Source organism: Melospiza georgiana, chromosome 1 (genome assembly GCF_028018845.1).
Source record: "Melospiza georgiana isolate bMelGeo1 chromosome 1, bMelGeo1.pri, whole genome shotgun sequence".
Taxonomy (NCBI): Eukaryota; Metazoa; Chordata; class Aves; order Passeriformes; family Passerellidae; genus Melospiza; species Melospiza georgiana.
Genome location: NC_080430.1, coordinates 142,535,887 through 142,550,085, shown reverse-complemented (window position 1 = coordinate 142,550,085; position 14,199 = coordinate 142,535,887). Strand labels below are relative to the sequence as shown.

Below are 14,199 nucleotides of genomic sequence, written 5' to 3'. Positions count from 1 at the left end.
CTAAAGCAGGTGAAACATCTCTGCAAATGGTGCAGTCTTCCAACTGATGCTGGAAGTGGTTAGACAGCTACTATAGAATAACTGCTTAACTTGTAGGCAGCTGGGGTGAAACACATCCTAATCCATCTCTCCAGGTTTACTTTCACTCATTTATAAAATGGGGTAACAGCACCATCCCAGACTCTCAGAGTGAGAGGCTGAGCTCATGGATGCCCAGGCCTGGGCCAGCCACCACAAATGGTACACGATGGAGGTACACATAGCCTCACACCCACCTGCACAAGTCACAACCCTCAACACCCTTCCCCTGCCCTCAGGAAATAAAGGTGTTACCTTCCAAATAAGGTTTCAGTACAATATTAAGGAATGTGATGTGAATAGAGACAAAGTGTGCAATGCAATACTGAAGTTAATCACAGGAAATAGGGGCTGGAAGGGAATCCCATGAGAGCGACACATTTATTTCATTATTATATCACAGACGACATTAAGCATCCACTGAGTCCCTCAAGGCAGAATTCTTGCATAAAAAGCATCCCCATTTACCAAGTATGATAGAACCTGCAACTGTTCTATAAATAAAGGTTATTTACAAAGAGCTGTTAAATATTTATTTTTCTCTGGAGACTGAGTTCTCTGTTCATTTGTCTCTGCTGCAGAATCATTTGGTATCAGGGAGCAGAGGAGCTCACCTAAAAAAAGACTAGGAATCTGTCCAGAGCCTGATCCGGACACAGCACCAGCCTCCTCCACAAGCTGGCAAGGAAAAGCATCCAACCTGACACAGAGGGAACACGAAGCAAACAAAACAGGAATGAGCTCATTGGGGAGGCAGAGGTAGAAGAAGGAACACCAGTGATACAGCAGTGATTAATAAATGCTATCACACTGCTTCGTCCTCACAGAGCTGCCTTGGCACTGCACAGTGAAAGAAGTGACAACCTTCAATTGTGAAGAGTAACTGCAGATTTGCATTACATTTGCTTTGTGTCTTAGGAACAAGAATACATCTCTCACAACCAATAAATTAGTGATTTTTTACTTGGGTGTTTTTATTTTTTTAATTTTTTGAAGCTGACAGATCAGGGTGGGGGACACATGACACAGGCTCAACCAAAAAACCCCCATGGCTCTGAAATACACTTCTCTGCTAACCCTTTGTAGTAGTAATTGTAATAGTTCTTACTCCAGCTTGCCAAAAGCTGTTTTAATTAAATATTAAAAAGCTATTTGTTAAAATAACGTTTCCATAGCAACTAGAGAAAGCTAAAATACCCTGGTGCTTCTGACTCACAGCATATTAATCAACCAGCAGCTATTATATAATGAGCACCTCCCTGCAAGCACCAGCAGGAGCCACGGCAGCGAGTGCCTGAATGCAGAGCCGGACTCTGTTCTGTGTTTGCTGCCTGCTCCCAGCACAGACCTGGGGGGTTACCCGGGCTCAGCCCAGCAATCACATGCCCAGACATTCTGGGGAAGCCATGCTGGAGTCCCCAGGGTCAGTATGTTCCTGTGGGGAACACAGGGGGTGGCACTGGGCAAGGGAAAGCTCTGGTGATGGTCACACAGACAATGGCTCCCCACAGGCCTGCAGCAGTGAGGGGCTGAGGGGGCTCCTCCCCAGCAAGCCCCAACCACCCACCTCCAGTGCTTGTCTTGCAAAGGCAGTGTTCATACCACATCTATTTCTGTCATTTATTTAAATGTTTTTTACATTATTTGCATTATTTTTTGTAGCAAGCACCTTCCTACTATTAGGCCAACTGTGCAAAACTGAGTAAGTGATTAAATCTTGCAGGGACAAACAAGCTCTGCTGCTCAACCACAAAAGCTTATTTCACAGATTCAAGAAACAAAACAAAACAAAGAACAGCAAACAACCACTCCCCCCTCACATCTGATGCCCCCAAAAGATAAAAAAACCCTTCTGTACTCTATGCATGCATCACAACAATGGCAGCCTCAGCCATCCAGAAGGTAAAGCTGCCTGACCTGGCCCTCCCTCCCTGGCAGCCTTTGGGAGGCTTTGCCCCAGGACACAGCTTGTGTTAGAGCAGTGCAGAGTCTCCCATTGCCTTGTCCATAGGAGCATCACCTCACGGTCTGAAGGGATGGCAACAACTGCAAAGGGAGTTGAGCAGTTGAGGCCAGAGCAATATTACCTCAGGGGAAGAGGTAATAGAAGAGGTAATATAAGAGGTACTGGGATGGAGAAGTGCAGCTACACTGGTCAGATGGAGTTGGAAACCACGTTCCTCCTCCTCAGTGACTCAAGTTTTTGCTTTTAAGCCCCCTTCCTCCTTTCTTTCCAATGGAAAAGAAATACCTAACCACGCAGTTATTAACCAAAGGGAATGTAATGAATATTACAGCATCTGTATGCCAGCTTTGGTTTCCTGCTGCTTTGTTTGGGTGTCACAGACTGTGGCTATGACAACCACAAGCAGTTATTGGACTGATGTCATTTGTGACATCATACTTAATGGAAAAGAAAAGGAAGAAGAGACAGTATCAAAAATAAGAAGAATGGAGCAAGATCCCAAAGGACCACCACACTGGGGCTGCTGGAGAGCCAGGGAGAAGCAATGCCAACCTTACCAAAGCCCAGACAGCACTCAGCTCTGGGGAAAACCTGCCCTGGGCTGTGATAGGAACTGCAGATTTGCAGTTACTTGAATGAAATCCTCTCACCCCTTCTCATCTTGGAGCTGTAATGGAGGCTTTTGGCTAAGCCTCATCTCCCCTGACTAAATTTCTCCTGCTCTCCAACCAACTTCTCCTCCACGTCTTTATCCTTCAGTTACAACAGTATTCCCTTCCTTTTAAAAAATAAAACAGTCTGTCCAAAATTTCCAGACAGTTGCCTGATCAAGCACTGGAGAATAAGCGCTGGTTTTGTGAGGAGGGCACTGCTTGGAGAGGTGGCTTTGCTGGTGACAAGTACAAGTGACAATTTCAGGGCTGCCACAGCTACAGCCCCATCTCTTGCCCCATGTAAGAGCAAAGAGATAACACCACTGTTGCATTTGGCAAAGCAGTTTCTGTACACAATTCTGGCAACTCTAACACACTGTTGTCATTTTATCTGCAGAAAATACTTCCAAATTCACTGCTCAAGCTCCAAGAAACAAAAATAACCCCAAATTCATCTAAATCTCATCTGATAAGAGAACAGTTTACTGCAACAAGTATGTATTTTTTCAAAGTTATACATCCAGAAGTCTCAACATAAGTGAGTTAATTTCTCCAAGCTACTACTGCCCAAAGGACACTTTCTCTGTCCTCCTGCTCCCCCACCAGACCTGCTGTGCCTTTGTAGTCCAACACTGCAGCCTGCCCTGGGCATTCTGTGATCTGCAGCCACCTCACCAACCTGTCCTGACACAGGGCATCCTGGGGAGGGAGAGCAGCCACACAACCACCTGAGGATGCTTCCCCCAAGCACCCACAGCCTGGAGGAACCCTCCCCTGAATCCTCCCAGGGCTTGGCTCTCCACCAAGGGATGACTCTGCCATCTCTGCAGAGAACCAAACTCCATCAGCTGAATTCTGCCCATAATAAAGTGGGTATTGCTTTTAAACAGCAGGACAGAGATGCTGCCTCACAAAGGGATGGTGAATTAAAACCTCATGGGTGAAGCAACCACCACTCATAGCTTGTTCATAACTGTCCCCAGACCCACTGGAAGTGGCAGGAGCTTCCCAAACCTTCCCTAACAGCTCATAACACAGCTCTAGGTCAAGGCCTCTCTGCAAGGATGTCAGTCAGAGCCACCCCAAACCTCTGTTGACACCCACACTGCCACCCCTCACAGAGGACAGGCACCTCTGGGAGCAGCCTCTGGCAAGATCTACCTCCAGCTGCTGGCAGCCAAACAGAGAAAGGGAAATGACAAGAAAGCCTCTTTTTCCTTCTCTCCATCAGTTCCCTCATAGAGCAACTGAAACATTTTTCAGGGCAATACTGCAAGAGGACAGAGAGAGCAGACACAGAGGAGCCAAGTTCTTCTAGCTCTGGGTTTCTTGAGCTTCTAAGCAGGAGGGAAGTTTCTCAGTCAGCACTGTGCCACTGCAGCCACCTCAGGCTCCCCAGGTCCTGTCATGCAGCCAGAACAGAAGACAGGCAAGTGGGAACTTCCAGTCTCCTTTCACTGCTGAGCTGTGACTGTGCCTTGCTGCAGTAACTTCAGAGCCATCTGAGACCCTACACCAGCTGCCTGGGGAGCTTCCAAGGCGGCCACTCTTGGCTTTCCCTCTCATCCTCTTAACACAGCTATAATGTATCAGAGGCACCTGTGGATTACATGCCTGTATCAGCACTACTGTTTTGCTTTGATTTAATGACACAGACAGCATCTATGTGGGACCAGCAAGTCCTTTTTTCAGGAGCAGAAGCAGGTCCCCATGCTCAATCCCTTTGTGGAGCCAACCACCACAGGGGTGCATTGGGATGTAGATTCATTAGGAACTGAGAAAATGATTCCCAGATTTCAACACTGCCTACCTAAAGTTTTGGTTCTGAGATGAGCAAAGAGCTTTTCTAAGATGTGGATATACTTTGAGAGTATATATATACAATGCACACTTCCGATTTTTTTTTCACTTAAATTGGTATCTATTTATCACTCTGAAGCCAACACAGCTGTAAAAAACAGAGGCCAGAGCCCACCCTGTGCAATGCTTTGTAAGTGACTCACAAAAAATAAGCCCCACAGCTCAATTAGCAGGTTTTGTGTGGCAGTCTAAACACCAAGGAGTTAGAAGAAAACATTTGTGATTCAAAGGAAGAATATGAACCATGAACCTTCCTGAGGGAGATCAATACAAAACACTGTCATCATTTCACATCCCTTTTTTCTCCAGTTACTGCACTCATTGCCAGTAACCTTCATAAAGGGCTGAAAGAAGGATTCAATTTTTTTTGCTTACCAGTTTCTGAATGCCTGATAGGTGTTTATTAGGGAATTTTCACCACACCTTTACCAAACATGGATGGACTCAGTTTTTCTCCTTTAACAAAACCAGCCCTTTCTTTTTCAAACTGATCTGAATTTGGGGTTTTATTCTGCTCTAGCCCAAATAGATTTTTGTTGTTGTAACAGAAAACAGGCTTAAGCCACTGAAATGAAAATAAAATCAAAAGTCTGCTGATGTCCAAGTAACCACAGATTGCCATTATCATAGAACAGGCTAAAAACAGGAGTTGAGCTGATTATAAAAGCCTCAAAAACCCCCTTATTCTCCCCCTCTGCTAATAAAATTTACTTACAGAAAGCAATGAAGCCCAGAACAACAGCATCCAAATTTCAGCCCTGTTATCAAAGCTCAGAGCAGCTGCCCCAGGAGCCCACACTGTGCCAGGCACACAGCCAAAGGCTCCAACCAGGATTTCCTGAGGTTCCTTTAGACCAGCACTGGCTGGCCCACCTGGAGAGCTGCAGAGGAGCCACAGCTGCTGGGAAATCCCAACCCACACCCTCCAGCAATGCACAGGGAAAGGCTGTAGGGCAGCTGCTCTTCAAATATATATATTCAGGGTTTTTTTTGTTTTTTTTTAAATATATACAGAAGCTCCTGGCTAAGGTGCTTTGAAGCAAGTGTGCAGGTGTCTCTTGTAATATAGAATTTCCTTCAAAGCTATTTTATCACATCAGGGAAGACACAAATAAGTTTCCTATTGTGATGACAAGGCTGTAGTGCTGTCCATACACACAAAAACAACATCACAGCCAATCTGGGCTGTTTTTCCATTGCAAAAGATGCAAGCTCACTTCCCAAGGAATGCCTCAACTCTTCAGCAAGATTCTGTCTTTCCATAGCTGCTAAAGCTTGAAAAGAACAAACAAGCTTCAGATGGTGCTAATGGTTCATTCTGCTAACCATATTCTGAGTTAAATGCATTCATGTGGTTTATATCTGTAGTGAGATAATTATTCAGCCTATGTGGTAATACAATGCTGACTTTATTTTGTGGGCTGCAAAGAGGTGCCAAAGGCACTCAACTAGTTCCAACAGACTGGATTTGCTTGCTGTAAACATTTCTTGAAATGTCCTTAAAAGAAAAAAAAAGTAGAAGATTCTCCTTCTGTTTGGGCAAGTTTGGATTTCTCATGTAAAGGAAAATGGAAAGAAAAAGCTACTCACTCACAGCACTTGATTTCTTACATCCTGGGACTCTCTCTGAAGATGAACAGTACTTCTGATACCTACAAAAGTGGAAAAAATCATGTAAGTCATGAAGAAAAATAAAAGAGCATAGCAGCCATCCCCTCTCCTTTACAACTGGTGATTTAGTTTTTTCACCAGCACCAGGAATTCCAGCAATTCCCTTTTCCACTGACCACCACTGACAAGCAATTTGAAAGATTTGGTTCTCCAGCCCTTCTACAGTAACATAATGAACCTTGGGACCCTGTCAGGAGAAAAAAAATCCACATTTCTTAGGCCAAGCAGACAGTGCAGAGCACTCACACTGATATCCTGAGATGCCACCACTGTGGTTTGCACTGGAAATACCCACAAAACATCTGCTGCAGCTGCCATGCTCCAGAACAAACTCTTTGGCTATTGGGAACTTCTACAAAATGCCATCAAAATTGTCCTTCTCCTCATTAAAGGGAAAATCTGCTGAACCTGCTGAATCCCAAAGCTAAAGTAGGCTTTCCTCATTTTTGCTTTATTTTTTTTACCCCTAAGAAAACAGGAGAGGAAGGTTTTGCTTCAGCAGCTGCAAGAGCAGAACTGAACAGAAAAATATTCCCCTTTGGCAGTGCCTTGTATACACACCTAAGAAACACAGTGCCTGCAGGTCTGCAAGAATGGCTAAAGACATAATAAACAGCCAAGGGACTGCTCTGAGTAAAAGAAATACAAACAGAAAACCACCTCACAAGCCCCCCAGGAAAAGAGGCAGCAGCTTATTGATTGCCTCAGTAGGACTGTGAGCACAAGCTGCACTTTCAGCTCAAGCTGAAATATTTGGGTTTGAAACTCCAGCCTCCTGTTATCTGGCCTGAGGAAGCTTGGCTGACAAACCCAAAAGAAACCACTTGGAGTCTTTCGCTGCTTCCCAGCAGGTTAGGTTGGTATTTTTTGGATCTTTTGATTTCCTGAAAGCGCACACTGGCTACTGGAGGAGCTGGGGAGCCAGAAGCTATTACACAACCATCACCATATTTTAGGAGCTTAGGCTAGAAAAAGCTGCATGTTTATTCACAGATAAAAGGGAAACTGCTTCCCGCTCTGCTCCATCTAAGAGTAAGGCAAAACCTGCTAGTTTCACTGAATTGTAAAAGAGAAATAAAACACATGGGATAGCTGCAGATTTTGTGCTATTTATACCTCCAACACTTTGGGACCCAGCAGGCCACCTTCTGCTGCTCTTCCTCCCTCTTTTGGGTCAAATTCTCCATTCTCACACGGTAAGCTTAGGATGAAGCTGTTTCTCTATTTAATGGGTTTAGTCCAGTCATATTTTACTAAAACTGCTATCTGAAATCCTGCTTTTTCAGTGCTGTGTCCAACACACAAAAGTGACCCTACAGCTTGCCAACAGAACTAAATCCAAACCTATGAATAAAACACTTCTAAATAACAAGGAAAACACCTACAGTCCAACACAGTCCTGTCTTTCCTTGATCTCAAACCTCTGCTTAGAATGTTAAATAAAATAAATATGTATGTGTATGGTTCTGTTGCTTGTTGGGACTGTATATTGACCCTCACAATTTTTGGTACTGCTCCTAAAGACCCAGCTGGTGAAGCTTCTCCAAGGATCTTCTTCACTTTTGGAAAAATAAAGCAGAAAGAAATCTTCAGGGTTATTCCATCCAATCCCTTGATGTTGTAATCATCCTGCACATTCCTCTTCAGAAAGTATACAAAAAGTTTCTGCCCCTCATGGCTATGAGAATATGATTTGGGTTTAATGTAACAGCCCAGAAACAAGTTGGTAATATATGTGTGTATATATATACACACATACATATTTCAGATCTTTCAAAGTATTTCACACTTCTGGGAGATCTGCTACTGCTTTTGAACGCTTGGAGTCAGGCAACAGTGAAATGAAGGAGTCACAAACATGTTTGATATAGAAACACCAACTTTTTCAACAGGTAGGTAATTACTATTGAAAACTCTTGCCTGAGTTTGCTTGTCTTGAGCATCCCTGCTGTGGGCAGCTCTTGAGCAGCCTCCCTTGGGGATGTGCTTACTCCAAGGCAGCACAAGGCAGGAGAAGCAGCTTTCCTTGCCATGAAAACACCACTTTCCTGGAATGCATCACAATGCTGGGATCAGGCAGATTCAGACCAGACCTCCCCTCTGCACAGGAGGCATTCACACAGCCATCACCATTTCACCCACATGAGCTGTGCCACACCAACACCCACCGAGCAATGGACAAGAGCTGGGGAGATCTGTATCTGCTGGCTCCCTGTGTTGTCATGGTGAGTACATGTACAGAACAGTAAATGGTGCTTTCTGAGTTACCACACACTCCTGGTTGACAGGAATTGCCTGTTTGTGTGTTTACGTGGCCCACAGCATGCAGTGAGTAACTCCAGCTATCCCAGCCAATCTTCATTCTCTGCACACTGAGCAGGAGACTCAGCCACCAGCTGCTTCATCATTCTACATTCTTTCCAAAAAAACACCTCATAGCAAAACAAAAGAAAATAAACAAAACAGCTTTTACATACTTTATAAACAGCAGCACTCCACATGGTTTCTGCAACCCAAACACTACAGCACAAACCACCTGAAAATGGGATTATTTTGCTTTATTCACCATGGAGTTTTTTATAAAAAAGAGATTGTCGAGATATCTTCAGAGAGCTAAAAGGCAAATCTTGAGCTGCTGTTAGACAGGGAAGAGAAATAATGGTACTTTTTAGATGCTTGACAGAAAAGTTCCTTTGAGACTCTCTCAACCTACAGAAATTATCAATTTTGCAAAAGCGTATTTTACAGAGAGAAACTGAATTGGAAGCCCTGTAAGCACTTGCTTTCCCAAGCTTGAGATGAAGGGAAATAAACCCCACACTCCTCTCAGTTTCTCTTCCTGAAGATGCAGTTGGGTGGTTTAAATCCTGGGGTCAGCCCAAAGCATGCCCATGGAGCAGGTGTGCCAACTCTGCACAGCTCCACCAGCTCTGGTGTTCTCCCCACAGCACTGCTGATCCATCAAATGGCCTGACTGCCTCAAAGCCCCCAGCTGGTGGTACAGGCAATAGGTCAGGAAAAACCTCCTTCACCAAGCTAATGTGCCCAGGATGCTGCTTTCCTTTGCTGCTGGCTCAGCCAGGCAGGAATACAGCAAGGATGCATTCCCAGGATGCAGGGTGGGGCACTGGCAGCCACCCACCATGTCCCTGCTCCTCATCCCTGGTGTTTGTACCACACTAGGCATTTATTAACTTTTCAGTGTAGCTTACACCTCTATTTCCCTAAAAAACACCATGATCAAAATTACCACCTTAGCAATGTGAATTACTCCTAACAGCAGCCTAGCAATGCTGCTATGGAATTAAACATGCACAGCTGTGCTGGAAATGGGGGGTTTGCAGCCTCTCGACTGCAGACTGTTATTACAGCATGATTAGCAGATACAAATGTTCCTGAAAGTCATCTCTCTCACACACTGAAAATCACAGTTATCCCAGCAGATCCCCAACAGCTCCTGGTTGCTGGTTCAGTCCTTGTTAAGCATTCACCAAACCTGGCACAGCACAGCACCATGGACTAACATGCTCATGAGCCTCCTTGCCTTCAAAACCTCTTCCTAAAGCTATTAAAATTAACCCATCCCTGCCCCCATCCCTACAACAGACAAAATCCAACTGAAAGTCTACATCAAAACCCTAAATATGCAGTGAAAAAGCCACTAAAAAAGCCCCAAAGTGCTCTGAGGTCTCTGAGTAAGTGCACACACAGTGCAGACAGTGATGCTTGGACAAACCACAGAGTACCTCCCACAGCACTCCATCCCCAGAGGTCTTGTTCCTGTCCCACCTGGCACTCAGCTGTCCTTCTCCAGCCTTTTGAACAAAGTTTAAGAAGAGGGGAGTATTTCCACCCCACACCAGCTGCTGCTGGCAGCCCCTGAGCTCCCCTGGAAAACCACCAGTGCTGACCTGGAACACACAGAGCAGGAGGCCCCTCCCAAGAGTCATCTTCTCCACCTCATCAGTGTGATGACCACTCACACAAGGTTCTTATCCACACTGCACAATTTTCAGGGATCTGTGAGCAGAAGCTCTCCCAGCCAGTCAATCCAAGGCTGCACCACGCTGCAGCTCTCCAGCCTTAGCTTCCTCCAGGACAATTTCTATAAACTACAGGAATAGACCAAACCCCTCTTTGCAATGCCTTCTGATATTATCAGCTGCTTTTGAAAATATTAGAAAGCATAAAAATAAGGAAAGAGAAAACAACAGCAAAATAAAGAGTAAATAAGATCAAAACCCAAATTAGCTGTCTTAAAAAAAAAAAAAAAAAAAAAAAAAAAAAAGAAGGAAAAATTTCATCGTTTTAGGCACATTTCCACTGTGCAGCACTGTCCCAGAAACTATTCCTCCCCTCTGAGAGATTTAGTAGATTTCAGAAAACATGTTCTTCTCTGCCAGCTTGAAACTGATCTCACATTCCTCTAGAGAGAAGCAGATGGCCGAGCCAGGCAGCCTGGGCAGCCATGGAGGCCACCTTTGCCTGGCTGCCACCCCAGGGACTGCTCAGGGCCAGGCTGTGCCCATCCCCAGTTCTGCTGAAGCTGGTGGGAAGTGCTGTGGCTGCTGGCACCAGCTGCAGCTGGCCTTGGCTACAAGGTGAGACAGGGGCTGGCAAGGGTCCTGGCCTGGCTTCCCTGGCACTGAATGGACAGACAGACAGATAGACAGTGATCCTGCCACTTCTCATCTCAGCACCCTGAAAAATCTGCACATGAACAAGAACATTAACCCCACAGCCCAGCATGGGGAGGTGACCACCCACTTCCACCCTGAGCTCCTACAGCCTTTCTGCACCTCCCTGTCCAATGCTAAGTCTGGTTCATGGAGAACCAGAGCCCTGAACCAAAATGAAAGAGAATGGGAAAGCACTGCTCAAAGCAGATTGTATTTGCTTTTCAACACATCCCCCAGTTGCAGATGTCAGCACAGAGAAAGGTAGATAGAAAGGCTTTCTTTCCTCTCTCTTTAACTGTTCCTAACTTCCTTCAACAAATCAAAGTGTTTTCTTGAAGGGTGAGAAATCACAGTCTCATACTATTTTAAATTGGCAGCAAGGGGTTTAGAGCACGGAGAAGAATGTTTGATTGCATAAGACAATTCAGCCAGATAGAGAAAGTGATGTCCTGTAGGGTTCTGGCTACAAAAAAGTTAATTATTACTACATTTGGCTTTCAGTGAGATTAAACTATTTCACATTATTCCTCTTAACCTTGCATTTCAGACTGTCACCCTCTGGTTAGGTACCCGCAGGCCCATAGTAATGAAGGTGTTGGAAAACACTCTCAGACCCCTCTTCTGCCAGGGCCATGACTGAGAACTGTTTTCCAACACAGTGGTTGCTGCTCTGCTGTTGGACACTTTTTCTGCCCAACATATGTACAGCAGTAACTTTTTACTTTTAAACAACAAATCTGTGGGCTGTTAACCTGCTAATTAATTTTCAACACTATGGGATGTCCCCTTATACAGTCACAGAATAATTTATGTTGGAAAGAACCTTTATACCAAGTCAACCACTAATCCATTTCCCTAAGTACCACATCTGCATGTCTTTTAAATACCTCCAGGCATGGTGACTTCCCTGGACAGCCTGTTCCAGTGCCTGACCACCCTTTCTGTGCAAAAACTGTTTGCTAATATCCAATCCAAATCTCCCCTGGTGCAACTTGAGGCCACTTCCTCTCATCCTGTCACTGTTCCCTGGGAGAAGAGGCCAACCCCACCTGGCTGCAGCCTCCTTTCAGGGAGCTGTAGGGAGTGACAAGGTCTCCCCTGAGCCTCCTTTTCTCCAGGCTGAACACCCCCAGCTCCCTCAGCTCTCCTCATCTGACGTGTGCTCCAGACCCTTCCTCAGCTCCATTGCCCTTCTCTGGACAATCTCCAGCACCTCACTGTCTGTCAAGCTGAGGGGCCCAGAACTGGACACAGCACTCAAGGAGTGGCCTCACCAGTGCTGAGTACAGGGGATAATCCCTGCTCTGGTCCTGCTGGCCACACTGTTTGTGATCCAGGCCAGGATGCCACTGGCCTTTTTGGCCACCTGGGCACACACTGGCTCATGTTCAGCCACTGTCTATCAGCACCTCCAGGTCCTTTTCCTCTGGGCAACCTTCCAGCCACTCTTCTTGCAGTGTCGCAGTCCCTGTGTTCAGATCCATCCAGGTGCCACACATGGAGATATTTCCATTTGATGGAGATACATGGTGTAAGTTGTATATTGGGGACAGAGCCAAAAATCACTGACTCCTTCCACTACCCACCAAATATCCAAGCTCATAACAACAGCAGTGTTCAGAGCAGGAAAAACCTGCCCTGAAGCCCTCTCTGAAAGAGAGAACTGAAGCAAACACAATAGAAAAACATGCTACCTCACATCAGTCCCCATGGTCTAAATGCATGTGCCAACTTGGGAAGGACAGGGGTCATCATTTGAGGCTGCCTGGAAGAGCAGCCAGGTGGGGAAAGTGTTGTGAGCAGCAACCCATCAGCACAACTTCCCATGTGGATAATGCCAGACTGCAGCCAGAAACTTCACCAGCTATTGTCACTGCTCAGATCCACTGTCAGAGTGACACAATTCAAGGCCTCCCAGTATGACTGTCAGGTCTGGCCCGGTCTCTCCAGTTTCAGCCTGATTTCCTCACCACATGACAGAGCCCAGCAGCAATCACTCTTTTCCCTTGCCCTTTATTCATTCCCTCTTTTGTTTCCCTCAACCCTCCAGCTGAAAAGAAAAAAAAAGGAAAAAACCAAGACTGATCAAGACCAGACAGTGACTAGATTTTGTTGCCATAAAAATAAATACAAGAGGAAGGGGTTTCCCTTTTCCAGCTGTTTAGACCATTCCTACTTTTGGCTGTAAAGCACCAATGTGTTTGTAAATTCCTGCCAAACACAGCAGCCATTGGTGCAAAAGTGGTGCAAGAAATTACATGAGCACAGGATATAAGCATAAAGCAAAAGATCACTTTGCTCCTCTCAAATAATTGTGTTTGGGCTTCATTTGCTCATGAAGACCAGCACTGTTAGGTGTTATTGAGTCTCTTGTTTTTAGTAAGAGCGTCCATGTCTCTCTACCTGCAAAGTTCAGCAAGAGGTACCTGGGTCAGCTACAAGTAATCACAGAGCCACAAACAGACCACAGGAAAGGTTGCCCAGGGTCCCTTATACTCCTTCTAGGAATATAGGTTCCTGCTAGGTCCTGAGCTTCAGCTGCTCTCCTCACTGCAAACTCCTGGAGGTCCTGTTTGATGGGAGCATCTCCCAGGGCATGTTCCTGCCCGCTGCACTTCTCCCAGCTGCTCAGCCCCAGCCCTGTCTCTTCAGTATCCCCATGCTCCAGTAAACGGAGCCACAAGGGGAAAGTCTGCAGACACTGACACGTTAAAAAAAGTGACTGATCTTGTGGAAATCCCCACAAAGCAGCTGCCTTTGTGGCCTTTTCTCCCTATCCTGGGGATAGGCAACACAGCCCAGGCAATGTGTCTGCTTATTCTGTTAAGAATCAGTAACTCTGGGCCCATCCTTCCCCTCCAGCTAGACTTTAACTTTTAAGGCCAAGAATACAAAGGGATGGAATGAAAGTCTCCTACAGCCTGTCAGTCTTGCTGTCCCACAAATTTATCCTATCAATTTATCACCTTCACTGCTCTGATGACTGTATTGAACATTAATTTGTTTTGTGTCTGGGTACACAGCCCTGAACAGCCTGGGATGTTTCTGGAAACCAAAGCAAGAGGTTCAGTGAATGTGTGATTCCTCCAGATCTGTGCTGCATTGGAATAAAATGAAGGTTTGGATCTGCCTTAGTTTGAGAAGTGGGCCCATGGGAATCTCATGAGGTTTAACCAGACCAAGTGCAAGATGCTGCATCTGGGTCAGGGTGACCCCTGGTACCAATCCAGGCTGGGGAGGACCAGACGCAGAGCAGCCTGCTGAGACCTGGGGGTGCTGTGGATGAGAGCTG

At 45.7% G+C, this 14,199-nt stretch overlaps 1 protein-coding gene across 2 annotated transcripts in view; it reads right to left on the bottom strand.

Moving 5' to 3' along the window:
* Positions 1-14,199, bottom strand: part of ZHX2 (zinc fingers and homeoboxes 2) — a 74,203-nt gene that overhangs the window by 36,417 nt on the left and 23,587 nt on the right. The window contains exon 2 of one of the 2 annotated variants that reach the window (XM_058034731.1): positions 6,152-6,209. The gene's annotated coding sequence lies outside the window, so the exon portion shown is untranslated. Of the gene's footprint in view, positions 1-6,147; positions 6,210-14,199 lie in introns of both variants that reach the window. The other variant, XM_058034723.1, reaches the window with a different exon arrangement.